Below are 13,103 nucleotides of genomic sequence, written 5' to 3' on the forward strand. Positions count from 1 at the left end.
CTGAAAAACAAGGCCTGAGTTGCCCACTTCTCCCTACAGTGCTCTGGTAAAGGCAGGCGGCAGGGTGGAGAGCCACTTTCCTTCCACCCAAGCTTCTCTCAGGCTTATCTTCAAAGCCAAATTACTTTTTAAATATATTTTATTGATTATTTTCCAAAACAACAATGAGATACCACCTAACCCCAGTCAGAATGTCTAAGATTAAAAAAAAAAAAAAAAAAAAACAAAAAAATGGAAACTGTTGGAAAAAACCAGAAAAATGGTAACTGTTGGCAGGGGTGTGGTGAAAGGGGAACTCTTACACTGCTGGTGGGAATTAAAAATTAATTTTAAAACAATTTATGAGAGAGTGCAGCCATGTGCACATGAAAGGGACAGAAGGAGACAGAGGGACGCCCTCCACAGGCCATCACAGCACACGTCCCTAGTGCCAGTCCTCCCACCCACCAGGGCCCAGGGAAAGCACGCACATGCCTGGCGTGTTTCAGGATGACTAGGCCAGGGACTCAGATCAGAGCTGGTGTGAGGCTTCCAGCTCCACAGTCTGGTGTCCTGTCAGCTGTGCTATGGAGGCTGGGCCAAAGGTAACTTTTTTATGATATTACTAACATGGCGATATTTAGTTAATAATGATAAGGAAAGGGATGCACATTTTGTATCTATTACCAGTGTGTGCTATTTTTTATTTTTTATTTTTTTTATGAATCTTTTCTCCAGTCTCTCAAGATATATGAAGAAGCCCAGTCTGGTATCAGGGTACTAAAAAGAGTGGTACTGATTGAAGGTTTGGGGCTCGTAACCAGAAACAGTGAGACTTGGTGCCGCCTCTCGGTAGCCTGAGGACATGGACAAGCTACCAAGCCAGCCTCAGTCTCGGTCTCCGGTCTGTGCAGCGGAGAAGCTCCTGCAGAGCTGTGCGTACGTGGTGTGATAGACTGCACATACCCAGAGCTCGATAACACTAACTCCTTTTTACTCACGCTTTTCTAAAGAGAGAGTCATGGGGTTGGGAAGATGAAGTCTCAGAAGGGATTCCACACTTTCGTGTGGCACATGTACTCCACCATAAAAAACAAGCCCCTGGCATTGGCTAGAAAGTGGATGAACGTGGAATGTTTATTGCTGAGTGAAGCAAGCCAGGCTATAAAACAGAGACACTGTATGTCTCCACTTAACACAGACCAACTGTCGGCACTCTGAGACAGAGACTGAAAGATTATAGGACATAAAAGCTTCGAAAATTGTTATGGACACTGGGGACAAAGTGGAAGGAGAGTGGGAGAGGGGAAGAGCATAGGAAGGAAAATTTGGGGGACAATAGAGAGGTAAGACATTTATGGGACACAGATATGGCGTATTCCTATTGATGAGGAAATGTATTTTCAACTGGGCTGGACTGAGGTGTGTATCATGCTGGGTAAAGTCTCTTCTTTATAATCTAAATGATGCATAGTGATTGAATGTGTAAACAATAATAATAATAAATTTTAAGAAATATAAAGAAACAATTCTTTTACTTATCTTTATTTATTTATTTATTTATTTATTTATTTATTTATTTAATATTTGGTGAAGTGAGAATGCACTCAAAAATCAAAGTATGTTTCTGTAAACTCTCATTAACAAGGGAAATTAATGGATCATTTCTTTGGACAGGGCCTACTCCCCTGTAGAACATTGGTCTGTTCTCCTAAGTATCCTGTGACAGAGCGAGAGTCTCAACTCTGGTGTGGGAAAGACCCAGGGAGGCTGATATACAGTCAATCGAGATCTTGAATTTTAAGCTGCTGTTAGAGATGAACTTTAGCAAACACACCAACATTCTTAGTGTGTTTTCTCCTCTTGCTGGTCTCAGCTAGAATAAACTCTGGAAAGAGAAAAATCAGATGCTAGCTTAGGTCATTTTAACCTGAGAGATATCACATCACAGTTATTTATATAAAACACAAAGAAATGAAAACAAAATTAGTGAATTTTACTTTATTTGCTCATTGCAAGCTATTTTCTTTTTCTAATTTATGAAAGAGTTGTTATAAAAGACATATGCCTACAAAGAGAAGTAAAATTTGGGAAGACATATGTGTTTCTGATAAGATAACACCGTCTTTTTTGGGGATAAGACCAAATGACTTAAACGAAAAATGTAGCGAAACATAGGCGAAGATGGAAGGTTTATTTCTTAAAAGGCTCATAGAAAATAATGTGTGGCTTTAAAAGAAGGCTATGGGTCAGCATGTAGACTTAACCAGGTGTAATGGTTAAGGCTCTGGATCCAACATGGCCAATCCATGTGGCAACTTGAAAAACACACCAGGTGTGAGTGTGTGCATGCCCCAGACCCTGAGGTCCTAAGAGGAGAACAGAGAAGAGATTGCTGTGTGTCCATCCTCCCTGGCGGGGGTTTAGGGGGAAGGTTTCTCACTTTCCTGCTCTCTGTTTCTCTTTGTGTCTCTCTCCAGGGAGTGCACATGCCCTATTGCAAAAATCTAATACTAATAAAAAGAAGGTCAACAAATCCTTTGACCTCGATCCCATTGAGAGGCAGACTGGTAGGCCCTCCCCTTGAATTTGGCTGGCAGTACATGAAAGTTCTCTTGTAAAAGCAGCCCAGCCAAGGCCCTTGTCAAAATTGGGAACAAAATAAAATGGCCGTTTAGATTTTTGTTTGTTTGTTTTTCATGTCACACAAGTATTGTGCTGATAACAAAGATCGAAGGAGGCACAGACACCCAATCGTCACACTTAGGAACTACAAAAGGGTCATAAAGTGGGTGTTCTAAGCACTAAGTTTGGGTAGGAATTTCACATGGGGGAATAGCAGCTCAAACAGTGGTTATCATCTTAGCTCTCATACTAGACTAATATGGACACGGTTGACTAGTTTGCCTCTTTGTGACAAACATCTGAAGGGCAGCTATCATGGAAAATGGGAAAGTATAATTTCATGCATGGTCATATTTAGATGCCTCCTCTCCTAGTCATTGTTTCACTGAAATTTCATGTCCTGAAACTCGTGTCACAGTATGTACAGATAGCAGAGAGCCTCATAGAACAGAAGAGCTGCAGATACGTCTCCTTGGTGGAACTAGGATTCCACTCCTTCATTTTATCCAGGTGTAGAGAGTTGAGGTGGAAGGTAGGGAGTAGGTTTTCGGCCAGGACTCCGTCAGCATCAGGTGTCAAATTCTCCCTTCTGAACTGAGCATGGTGGGAGACAGCCTCATTGCTGAGTCCAGGAGCAGTGTCCTCGTGGTCTCCCTGGACTGGCAGTGCAGGGAAGCTGGACTGAGCAATTCCTAGCTCTGAAGTTAGAAATAATTCCAAAGATCCACCTTTCCTCATGCTGGACACTATGCTTGCTATCTTTGCTAATATAGAACCAATTATGGACACTCTAATCTAATAACTAGACTTCTGCCCTGGAGGGAAAACAGGAGTGAGGTTTCCCAGAATATTCCTCACTTGAGGAAGGTGCAGTCACAACATTCATTCCTGGCTCTTTGCCTGGTCACAGGTAGCATTTCTATATGTGCAGCTAAGGTTGGATTATTTCTCTTTTTCTCTTTTAATAATTTTTGTATAAATAATTTTTCATAAATACATAGAAATGGTAAAATTTTATTCTTATTTTATTTATTTTTAAAATAAATTATATTGGTTTATCTGAATGTGGAATTAAATGTTCATTTTTAAAATAACCAGAAGGTGACATGGTGGTTAAAGTGACTCAATCTCATATGGCCAAGAGCATGGTTTAAATCCTAGACCTGGTAGTTTGAAAAACACTATGAGGTCCCCACCAGAGGGTGTTTCCTCTCTCTCTCTCTGTCTCTCATCTCTCTCTCTCTGTGTGTGTGTGTGTGTCTAGATCTGTCTCTAGTAAGAGCCTGTGCACCCTACAGCAAAAATAAAAAATAAAAAATAACTTTGTGGAAGAAGGGTAGAGGAGGTATAAAATCTTTATTATTATATTCTTTAAATTATTTATTGATTGATTTCATGAGCAAGAGACAGACAAATAAGCATACTCAGTAGGGTCTCATACTACAGCTATCCCTCCTGCCTTGCTCAGGTATGGACATGCATGAATCACAGATATGCACACACATGCCCAACATGTACAAGTTGCCACAGGAACTGAATCCCAATCTCCCAAATGTTCCCCAAATTTGCAGAGGTGTATGTTACTGCTGTACCACCATGGCTGGGCCATAAAACCCAATTATTCAGCCATCAACTGATCTGTTCTTTTTTCAAAGATTTTAATAAAAGGGGAAAGATGATCTAGAGCACAATGTAAAATGATAACATAAAAGAGAAAGCCAGTCAAATAGGAAACCAGTTACAGCCTGTCTTTGAAAGAACTTGAAAATACACATTTCTTTTCTGAGAGCTTTTGGTGGTCAATTTTCTGTTGCCCTTTTTTTCTGAAAGGTGACACCATGCTGTCCCAACCACACTTAATTGCTCTTAATGTATTTTTAATGTATTGTGCTTTGCGTGGTCAAAGCTAGCAGACCAACACCAGATCTGTGTTCCAACAGAGAAAGGGCAGGAACTTTATTTTTAAGAAGGAGAAGCAGATGCTGCCCACATCCCTTCTGTTCAGATTCCATTGGTGTAAATTCAATCATCTGGCTCACAGGCTTGGAAACCAAGTCTGTCACTGAATGATCATTGTTCGGCTGAAATGTGTAGGATTATATTACTAAAAGGAATAAGGACAGAATTGATGCTGAAGAATAATTAAAAGCTCTGCTCTGGCATCATGATTGGACATGGCAAGGAACAGACCTGGGAATACACACACCATGTGCAGCAGAGTTGCCTGTCCGTCCTGAGCATTGTCTTATCTGTGTTTTAGTTTGCTCAGGCTGTTAGAGTAAAACAACGCAGACTATGTGTCTGTAACAGCCGAAATGTATTTCTTCACTGTCCTGGAGGTTTAGACATCCAAGATTAGGGTCCAGCAGGGACTGGTTTCTGGTGAGAGCTTTCTACCCCACCTACACAGAGCCTCCTTCTTACACCCTCACGTGGTACACGTGAATCCTCTGGTTACTTCCTTTATGTATAAGAACACAAGTTCCCTCATGAAAACTCCAAACTATAACTTCATCTAAACCTAATTACCTCTCAAAAGCCCCATCTCATTAGGGGGTAAGGCTTTTTAAAATTTTCTTCAGAGGAAGGTTTTTGCTATACAGAATGCATGCGCTCGCTGGAGAGACAGAGACAGAAAATGATAAATCACCCCCCAGGGGCAATGTCCACACCCCAACCCCTTCTCTTCCATTCTCTCAGGATTCTGGGCACTCATGCACATGTGCCTGGGGTGTTTTAAGCCACCGAGTCCAGGACTTGAGCAACATAGCCATTATGCCATCTGCTGGTAAGGGTATAAGGCCTTAACACATGAATTTTGGGAGAATACCAGCATTCAGTCCATAATATTCTGACTTAAATGACAGGAACTTCTGTTTGAGATGCCATGTGTTTGCATCTGCTTATTAGCAACTTAGCCTAATTCTACATAGTACATGCTTAAGTAAACCTATCACTACTGATACGGTTTACTCAGGGCAGAGCAGAGCAGAACACTGTCTGCTTGAGTTCTAGAATATTGTGCTATTATATTGAGGCTAACATTGCACCCACTGTGTGAGGAGATTATATTACACTACTGACCCCTACTAAGCTTTGTCGACTAAAATGCACATGACTGCTCATTGAAGGTTACTGCTATGTGCGACCGTCTCTACTATCAGGGCGTTTTCAGATGTCTGTAAATTGACATTCGGTAATTCTCATATTAATCATTTTAGTAGAATGATTGACTATTTGGGTTTAACTACTCTTTCTTCCTACTTCTAAAAGAAATGAGGAAATGAATGTCCAGTATCTCATAGTTCACTGCAAACAGTTAAACATCTCTGGACCACTCTGACTAAATATGCACACAGACAAAAAATGCTTGCTATGTATGAACTAATATTATTTTAATTTTGTTTCCCTTAGATACATTTTCGAAACCCAATGGTGGTATCTATGAATGTGACCCATGTGGTCATCGGGCCTGTGGAGGCGCACGTGAGGTAATCAAGGAGAGACGCGGTCATACTGGCTTAGGGTGGGCACCAGCTCACTGGATTGTGATAGAGGAGGGAGGCTGGACACACAAGAGTGCACTACATGCTGACATGAGAGACTGGAGGGAAGCATCTGTGGTGCAAGGAACACCAAGGACTGCAGGACATCCCAGAGACGGGGACACTCAAGGACGGGTCCTCCTCTCCAGGTTGTGGAGGGAGCGTGGCTCTGTCAACACCCTGATGGCAGACTTTTGGACTCCAAAACTATAAAAGAATACATTTGTAGAGCTTAGTTCCTCTGAGTTGGTGGGAGTTTGTTACGGAAGCTCTAGGATTTGAATGAATTAACTATGGGACTTGGGCACGCTAACTTTTCCAAACCTACTTTTGATCATCTTTTAAATGGCAATAAAGAAACATGGCAGTTATGGAGAGGAAATAACACAGATAGAGGGTTTCATACTATTCTTATCGTAGATTCTGAGGCAATGAATATTCTCTCTCTGCAGCCTACAGACAGCGGAAGTGGAGAGGCTGTGTAGAGCAACACTATATTCCTATGTGTGGGGAGAGGTTTCCTGTATGGGTTTACAACAACCCACTCACCATCTGTGAAGATAATAAGAATAACAAGTACCTCTATTTTTGTAAACGTGGACTCGGTAGTAAATATTCACTCCATTCTCAAATTCGCATGTGTCGTATATTTCTCAGTAATAGTTTGTAACCCAAAATTCATGGCAAGAATATGTCTGCTATCATGTTTTTCATCCTATTTTGATCCATAATAATTTTACTTTCCTGAAAAAATAATGAAATAATTGCAAAAGGATTCGGTCTTTCTGAAAAATAGAGGATCCTTGTGTATTTTATTACCTAAATGCCTCCTATTAGGTTGGTTCCACGTTCACGGCTGTGGATGTTAACGAATATGAGATCATCAATTGGACTGGTGTGAAGAGTATTCATGTTGGGTAATTCATTTAACAAGCTGTAGTGATGTGAATTGGACTGGTGTGAAGCATATTCATGTTGAGTAATTAATTTAACAAGATGTAGTGATGTGAACTGGACTGGTGTGAAGAGTATTCATGTTGGATAATTCATTTAACAAGCTGTAGTGATGTGAATTGGACTGGCCTCAAGCATATTCATGTTGAGTAATTAATTTAACAAGATGTAGTGATGTGAACTGGACTGGTGTGAAGAGTATTCATGTTGGATAATTCATTTAACAAGCTGTAGTGATGTGAATTGGACTGGCCTCAAGCATATTCATGTTGAGTAATTAATTTAACAAGATGTAGTGATGTGAACTGGACTGGTGTGAAGAGTATTCATGTTGGATAATTCATTTAACAAGCTGTAGTGATGTGAATTGGACTGGCCTCAAGCATATTCATGTTGAGTAATTAATTTAACAAGATGTAGTGATGTGAACTGGACTGGTGTGAAGAGTATTCATGTTGGATAATTCATTTAACAAGCTGTAGTGATGTGCAATGACTGAATGCATAAAATAAAAGTAGAATAATAAAAAAAAACCTAAGTGATAGCATGCAGGCAAAGGACTGAAAAAAAAGAACACAACTTCTCAAGAAGAATTCCAACAAGGGCCTTGCTTATTCTATGAACATGGCTCGGTGAAACTCATATTTATATCTGTTTCCAGGCCTGGTTCATTATTATCCATCATGACATTATGGCATCATATGTTTTCATGGGTAGAAAAATACGACATCTAAGAGAGAAGGAAAAATGAATTGTCATATTATTTTTTCTTCTTTTTGGGGGAGGTATTTGCTACAGGGTGTGTGTGCTCGCCAGAAAGAGAGAGACAGAGACAGAAAGTGAGGAATCACCCCCAGGAGGGATGGCCACGCCGCAATCTCTTCTCCATTTTCCTCTCGGAATCTTGGTCATGCACACACATGCGCCAAGCGTGAGTTCAAGTCACGGGGTCCGGGACTCGAACTGTGGTCAACTACATGGGAGTCCAGCGACATAGTCATTGCACTAATTGCCAGTTCCTGAATTGTCATAGTATAAGCACAATGCACTAGACGTTTTGCATCTTTACTTCTAGATAGGTAAGCATGGTTTGCTCATTTTGTGGTGGAAGAAATACTGAAATCTGATTTTTAAATTTTATTTAACAAAATATTTTAGGTTTTCTATAATGAGTGTGAGTTTGTTGGAGAGAAGGACAGTGAGAAATCATTCAATGGAGAAGATAGCCATATCACAATCTCTTCTTCTCCATCCTCTTTTCAGGATTTTGGGCACTCACATACATGTGCCTGGAGTGTTTTTCAAGCTGTGGGGCCTGTACTCAAACCATGGAGTCAACTATGTGGAATCCAGCACCTTAACCACCACGTCACCTACTAGCCCCAAATTTAGTGATTTCATTAAACTTTCCAACATTACCCATACAGGAGTCAATGAAAAAAATCGATTTCAAACCATGTCCTTCTGACATCATGAATTTTTTTGGTAATATCTTGCTACCAAAAGCATTCTCTGTGATGTAGTTCACTACTTGGAGTTCTCAAAATAAATAGCTATAAGTAAAATAAAATTGTGTCCCTACTTCACACCACACACACAATTCAATTCCAGACAGATGAAACTTTCATTGTGAAAGATAAAAAACTGTTAAAAACTTTGGAGTAAAGTCTTTATAACATTAAGCCATAAAAGGAATAAAAATTATCTTTTACTACATATAAACTCATATTTTATTCCATTTTTCACAAACTTTTAAAAGTATCCATGTATTTTAGAAAAACAATTATGCAAAGTGCATAAATGCTAAAAAGCAGTTAACATTTACATAGTAATATTAAAATCAATACCTATGAGCTCACCATCAACCTTTAGTCTATTTTAATTTGTTTTTTATAATTTCACTTATTTTTATTTTTTAATTTACATCCCATCATTGTCCATCTCTAAGGTACACAATATGGATTTTCAATATGTATGTATTTCATGACAAATACATGACTCTCATATCTTCAAGTCTTTCAGTTTCATCAGTTTGTTTTAATCCCTTATTTTCACTTCCCATTATTTCTCTTCCTCCCTCAAAACTTGAAATAATTACTACTTTCTATTTTGTGTTGTTCACTCTCTTATTTTTCCTATTATTACACACATGTAGATAACAAGAAAATATATTGTTGTGACCAGCAGATGGTGTAGTGGCTACGTTGCTGAACTCCCACATGGTTGATCGCAGTTCAAATCCTGGACCTGGTGACTTCAGACTCATGCCAGGCATGTGTGCATGCATGCCCAAGATCCTGGGAGGAGAATGGAGGAGAAGGGATTGAGGTGTGGTCATCCCCACAGGAGGCGATTTCTCACTTTCCCTCTCACTGTGTCTGTCTCTCTTTCTCTGACGAGTACACATGCTCTAAGGCAAAAACCTTTCAAAAAAAAGAAAAGAAATTGTTAATTTTTCAGGGTCTTGTCCTTTATATAAATGAAATTCATGTAGGCCTTTTTCTTTCCCTTTTTTACCCAACAATACATTTTATCTCCATAGAGATAGAGTGAGAAGAGGAGCCATAAAGTGGGAAGACATGATGTGAAATTCATAATGAAAATGTTTATTAATAAAGATTTCTATGAATCAATAAGAAGACAGAAGTCAAAAATAGGCAAAAGATACAGTCATCTCATAAAAATGTAAACAAAAACTATGAATAAATGTATGAAAAGATATTCTATCACATTAGTAACCATATGAATGCTAATTAAAACTTAAAATGTGTTACTATTTAACACTCAAGAGACTGGGGAAACCTATAGTGTGATAATATCAAGTGTTGGTGAGATTTGGAGCAGAGGAATTCTCATCTCTTACCATGGAAGTACAAATTATTCCCTCTTCAGTTCTATAGTAAACCTGAAGGTTTGCATGTCTAACGTACAGAAATTTTACTTATACTTACACACACTCTAGGGAAACTACTTCATGAGAATAAAGAAGAAATGTGAAAGAATATTCCAGATGTAGCAAAAACTTGGAAAGCAACCACACAAATGTCCTTTAAATATAGAATAGAGAAGTAAATTGTAGAGTATTTGTATTATGAGACATAATATGAAGCGACAATCTATAACCACAGTCTTTCGCTGTGTAATGATTGTAATACTTTCTTTTCCTCTTCTAGAGATTCTTATATAGGGCGTGTGCACTCATCAGAGAGATAGCAAGAAATCACGCTCCCCCCCCCCCCGGGGGGGATGGCCACACCACAATCCCTTCTCCTCCATTCTTTTCTTGGGATTTTAGGCACGCATGCACACATGCCTGGCATGAGTTTTAAGCCTCTGGGTGTGCGACTCAAACCATGGTCGACTATGTGGGAGTCCAGTGGCATAACCATTATACCATCTGTGGGTACTGTGATCAGAATGCTTTCTGAGAATTTTTTCTTTAGTCAACTTTGCCATTGCACAAACATCACAGAGCATGCTTACAAACACGTGGATGGTGTAGCCTCTTCTACCCAAGTCACATGGTATAATCTTAAGGAATCACCTCCATCTACGTTGTTCATCATTGAAGAAATGTTGTTCTGTGTTACCTGACTGCCAGAAGCTGTGGAGATGAACTGAGAAAATACAGTGTTGGGTATAACAATTGAGCAAATGTTATGTAAATGTTAACTATATTACTTACAAGGTTTCATGTAATATGTGTGTTTTTCTAAAATATAAGGGTACCTTGAAAAGTCTGGAGAAAAACTTGAAGTAAGAGTTCATTTTGGAGTAACAAAATTTTGACATCCATTCTTTATGTTTTCAAAATACACATTTTCCGTAAACTTTTAGAAGACTTTACACAGTGTAAGTTTTTTTTTTTTAATTTTTTGAGAGGTTTTTGCTATAGGGTGTGTGCACTTGCCAGCCAGACAGAGAGAGACAGAGGGATAGAAAGTGAGAAATCACCCCCCCAGGGAGGATTGCCATACCGCAATCCCTTCTCCTCCATTCTCCTCTTGGGATCTTGGGCATGCACGCACATGCGCCCGGCGTGAGTTTAAGCTACCCGGTCCAGGACGTGAACCACAGTCATCTACATGGGAGTCCAGCAACATAGCCATTACGCTAACTGCTGGTCCCACAGTGTAAGATTTTTTTAAAAGCCTACAGAAGGAACACAGCTCTCCTGTCACTTCGAATGTAGACTTCTGATTTCCAGAACTTTAAAAACACATTTACGTTGTTTGATGTGTGATAACTTGTTACCACAGTCAATAATGTGCATGTCTAATGCCTGAGTTTCCCATGCTTCACTGCAGGGACCTTGAGATGGGGAAGCGCTGCAGCTTCTCTATGCCTCTGTCCTGCTCACACCTTCCAGTGGGTTCCTACTGGAAGACAATGCGGAGCGAGAGAGAGAGAGGAAAGACGACCCTTCAGCCTGACCACATTGAAGGCCTTTTCTGACCCTGGGACATTGCAGATTCTATCCTGTCTGCCCCCAAATCTCTTCTCTTACCTCCACTCTGCAGACTTCTCATCCACAAGTCTTGATACAGATATCCGTCTCCAGAGTCCTTTCCTGGCTCTCCAACATTCACTGGGGTTCACATCTCCAGAACGGCACTGTGAACACAGCCTCTTCACGCATCCTGTCCTCTCTTCTTAGTGAAGCACTTACAGCATCTAGGTAACCTGCAGTCATGACTGCATTTCCCTCTGCTTGCATGCTTTCCCATCTGGGCCACAGCTCTGTGGATGGTGGTACTGTGTCTATTTGGTTTATTCCTCTGTAGCCAGCACTGTGCACATGCAGACTTTCTGTATGCATTTGGTGAATAAATAAATGATGGTAAAGAGTGAGTAAGTGACTCCCAAAGGATCCACCTGTGTGACCTGTGCACTCTCGATACGCCCTACACCCTCACCACTGCAGTGTTTCTTGGAGCTCCTAAAGGCTACCTCCCAAGTATTTACCTGAGAGTTTCCTTGGCTTTGGCACTAGATGCAGAGGATCCTCTGGGAGCCTTTGCTCTTCTTGGAAGAACTAAGCCCTCCTGGTGTGGAGAGAAACACTCTCCACTCTAATGCTCTTGCACTGACGGACCCAGGGTGCTGCTTGCATCCTCAGTCCCCTCTTTCCTGTCTTCTCATGAAGCACCATGTTGTTATATATTTGATGAAAGCAACTCTGGATATTTTGTACATCCAGCAATTTCAGGCAGAGTCTGGCAGAGTTATAAATCCAGGGTCTAGACCATGCTAAACTCAGCACCACCCTCTCCTTCAGGATAGTTTATGTCTGACCCCTTCTTCTTTCAGGATTTTTTCTTAGAAGCTCTTAAATCCTCCTGGCAAGAAGCCCTGTGGAGCCAGCTACTCAGCTCCTTGTATGTTTCGCTGTGTACAAACTCCATTTACTTCTAAAAGGGTTTTAGGGGGACAGCTGGTAGTGTGGTGGTTAAAGAAGTAGGATTCCATATGGCTGACTACCTGGTTCAAGTCCTGGCATGACCTGACAGCTTGAAAAACCTGTCAGACACCTGTGTATGTGTGTCTTAAATTCTGAAAAGAATTTGCCTAAATTCTGCAAAGATGGAGAAGAGAATACAGTGTAATCAGGCCCTGTGATGGTAGTGGGGGTGCTTTACACTCTCTCTCTCTCTGTCTCTTTCCAACAAGTACACTCACCCTATAGAAATTAAAAAGAATAACTACAATAAGACAAAGGATTTTAGACACAATATAGTTAAAATGCTGGAATGAGAATGTTTGAATTTTCGGAGGGTAAGATTCTTGCCAATATTTAGGTGGAAATGTTGAATAGCTGCTCTGAGGAATGTGTTTGTTAAGGGAACCAAGCATCGAGGAAGAGGGAAGGTGTGTTCTCAGCCAGAGCCTGTCCCTGTAAATAACCCTGGGAGGCCACCTGTCTTCACCTGGAGCAAGCAGGACCCGGGCAGGCCACGTGTTATGGCTCCCCTCCAAACACATGAGGGAAGAACCATTTGT

General features: G+C 40.5%; 1 pseudogene; it reads right to left on the reverse strand.

The window, feature by feature from the left end:
• Positions 1 to 2,679: 2,679 nt before the first annotated feature.
• Positions 2,680 to 2,761, reverse strand: LOC114008719 (uncharacterized; annotated as a pseudogene).
• Between the last annotated feature and the right edge of the window lie 10,342 nt (positions 2,762 to 13,103).

Source organism: Tupaia chinensis, unplaced genomic scaffold (assembly GCF_000334495.1).
Source record: "Tupaia chinensis unplaced genomic scaffold, TupChi_1.0 Scaffold000377_1, whole genome shotgun sequence".
Lineage (NCBI taxonomy): Eukaryota > Metazoa > Chordata > Mammalia > Scandentia > Tupaiidae > Tupaia > Tupaia belangeri.